Source organism: Centruroides sculpturatus, unplaced genomic scaffold (assembly GCF_000671375.1).
Source record: "Centruroides sculpturatus isolate CEXI.00-Female unplaced genomic scaffold, Cexi_2.0 scaffold50, whole genome shotgun sequence".
In the NCBI taxonomy this organism is placed as follows: Eukaryota; Metazoa; Arthropoda; class Arachnida; order Scorpiones; family Buthidae; genus Centruroides; species Centruroides sculpturatus.
Genome location: NW_019384891.1, coordinates 418478 through 421787, shown reverse-complemented (window position 1 = coordinate 421787; position 3310 = coordinate 418478). Strand labels below are relative to the sequence as shown.

Here is a 3310-nt window from a genome sequence, read left to right as displayed (position 1 = left end):
AAGTCTAACGGTAGTTATAAATAATCTTCTCTTGACATAAAGAAAATTTTTATTCGCTAGACATTTAACACTTCTGTAACATAATGCTTATGTTCGTCGGAGATGAGGCATTGGCAGATTGTAATCCATCCGGAAACTATCAATATATCATGGTATTTATCATACTTTCTTAATTCTCTGATTTGTATTGATGAATCTCTTACTATAATATATTTTTAAAATATTTTATTTTAAAATTTAAAAAATTTAATTCAAATAATTCACTAGTTAATGGGATATTAATACTGATAAAAATGGGCTAAGTTTTTTTAACAGATAAAATGGCTTTAAGTATATTATTGTTTCTGTTATAAAATATTAAATATAGTTGAATACTAATTGATGAAAAAATTTTCCATTTAGTTTTTATTTATTTATTTAATTCAAATATAGAAAATCATTTCTGAAATTTATTGCTATACAGGCATTAATATTATTAATTATTATGAAATAAGTTATATTTAATATTGTTAAAATCAACAAAAATAAATTAATATATATATATATTTTTTTTATTTTGGAATAACGAATTAACAATGAAGAATGGCTTCAAAGAAAGGAAACCGGGAAACGGAAACGGAAAACGGAATGAAATCGGGAAACGGAAATGATTCACGAAGATGTACAAAGAGAACTTACACGGTTTCGGATCAATCCGCTCCAGATTTTTGTGGCACTACAGTAATCAATGGCATAGAAAAGGAAATCAAGTTGTCAAATTACAAAGGAAAATATTTAGTTCTCATCTTCTATCCAATGGATTTCTCTTATACTTGTCTAACAGAGATTATCACTTTCAACGAAAGGATACAGGAATTTAAATGCTTAAATTGCGAAATAGTGGCATGATCTAATGATAGTTATTTAAGTCATTGTGCATAGTTATGCACCGACCGAGAACATGGTGAAGTGGGACAAGTACTTTCCTTTGTTGGCTGACAAAAACTGTAGAATTGCCAAAGATTACGGGGTATTAAAGAAGCCGAAGGAATCGCCTTTAGAGCACTATTCATCATAGATGACAAAGAAAGAATGCGACAATCTACTATCAATGATGTGGACGTAGGGAAATGCGTTGGAGGTTTTAAGATCAGTTCGAGCTTCAGAGAACTGGAGAAGAATGTCCAATGGATTCGAAATTAGACAAACCAAAATTTAAAATAAAACCACAAAATGAATAGATATTTAATTAGAATATTCCAGCAAAATTAATTGCTTAATTATCTTTGTATTACAAAATTTTTCCCCATATCGAATGTATATATTAAGATTGCATTATCAAAGTAAAAATTCTACACTAACATTTTTTTTTTTGTATAATTTTAAGTTAAATTATAAAATAAAATCTAATCGAAGCTATATTGAATATTATTATATGAATAGATATTTTTTAAATTAATTAATATAATTATAATGAAATCTTCATAGCAAATTTTTCAATTTATTCATTAAAAACTTCATAAAGAATAATATTCGAAATTATATAAATGAATCATTAAAAATTTTACATACTTGATACTATAAATCATCACAAAAACATAAAGAAATTTTTGGAAAATTTAATGAATTTCTCTGAAATTTGAAAAAATAATAAACGGGTTTTGAAATTTTTTTTTGAAATGAAATGTGACATATAAATTGTCTTATTCTATAATAAATCTTATTATTAACATCTTTTAACGTTGAAGTACATTTTTTTTCGATAATCTAATATAAAATGCACTTTCTCTGTCTCATTTTTTTCTGTTATTGTAATCGTGAAGAAAGGTACGAAAAAAATAATCTCAGAGGAATGGTCAGATATTTTCCTTCATTTAGTCTAGATATAGATTGATTTAGTTATTTTGTTTTCGAAGACGAAGTATTTTTCCTTTAATGTCTTATTAGTAAACTGAATAACTTTCAATTTTTTGATAAAGAACAGGAACAAAAGAGCAAATAAAAAATAAAAATACTTTACAAAATTGTAATTGGGAAGAAAGTCTCGGATGATAACTTTCGAAAGAAACGTCCTTCAAAGATATAAAATATGAAAATAAAAAAGAAGAAATATAATTGCAATTATATATTAATATTATTTTTCAATTTAATAACTACTAAGAATTTTTTCCATTTTGAAAAATTTATGATTGTACTTTTATTGAAATTTTTTAAGAAATAAAAGCTAAAAGGATTTTTTTTCTAAACTCTATTAAAATTTTCAATTATAAATCGAATGAAACATTTTAAATATACAAAAATATATATCTAAAATGTTGATCTTAATGCCGTATCGAAAAATCTATCTTCTATATATATATAACCCATTCAATGGGTATCCGTCCGTCCGTCCGTCCCGTAACCGTTTGATAACGGACACTAGAGGCGCCCCTATCGTGTGTCAAATTTCAAACATTCAAATTAACAATTTTAATTCTTATTTAAATTAACAATATGAATTATTATTATTCATTTGGCAATAAATTATTATTTGGTCAATATAACAATATAAATAATTCAGTATATTTGTAATAGGAATTTATTATTTCAGGGGCTTATATCTCGCGAAGGGTCGCGAGTAGGGGTATGATTCCTTTGCCTTTTTGTTCGCACAGGGGGCTACAGTTTGGGGGGATCGCCACCTCTTCACCTAATCTTACTATTGGGACTTTAACAGAGCTGTACAGCATATTGATAGGAACAAAAAAGTCAAAGGAACCGTGCTTCATGGAAATTTGTAAACAATGCCCACTAGGGGACGTCCCGGGCTACTAGTAAGTAAATAAAACAATAATAATAAAATCCTAAAGAGAAAATGTATAATAATGTAGTATCATTGCTAATGAAAAAAATAAGCTATAACAAAAAGTTCAATTCATTTTTTTTTATCAGATCTCTGTTTATGAGGGAATTTTCTGTATAATAATTCAATTTAAAGTTAAATTATTTAATTAACCAGCTATTTAGTAAATATATAATAATTTTTCGTGATTTTAATCTTTAAAAATACAATAAAAACATAGATTAAACATATTATTTCTATTCTGTTTTGTGCTATTTTATTTTATGTTAACAATAAAATAACATTAAAATTATTTTATTGTAAAAAAATGTATAAACAATAAAATAAATTTTTACATTTAAAAATAAGAATAAATAGAAATTAAATGTTAAATATGTTTATTAAAACACTTTTATATTTAACATTTAACTATATTATGAACTATAAAAAAATGATCATATACCAGTAGAAAACAATGCGTTTGGTATTAAAATAAAATAAAAATTGTTA

The 3310-nt window shown here is 25.0% G+C and overlaps 1 pseudogene; it reads left to right on the top strand.

Moving 5' to 3' along the window:
• Positions 1-545: 545 nt before the first annotated feature.
• On the top strand, positions 546-1322 carry LOC111631258 (annotated as a pseudogene).
• The last annotated feature ends 1988 nt before the right edge of the window (positions 1323-3310 follow it).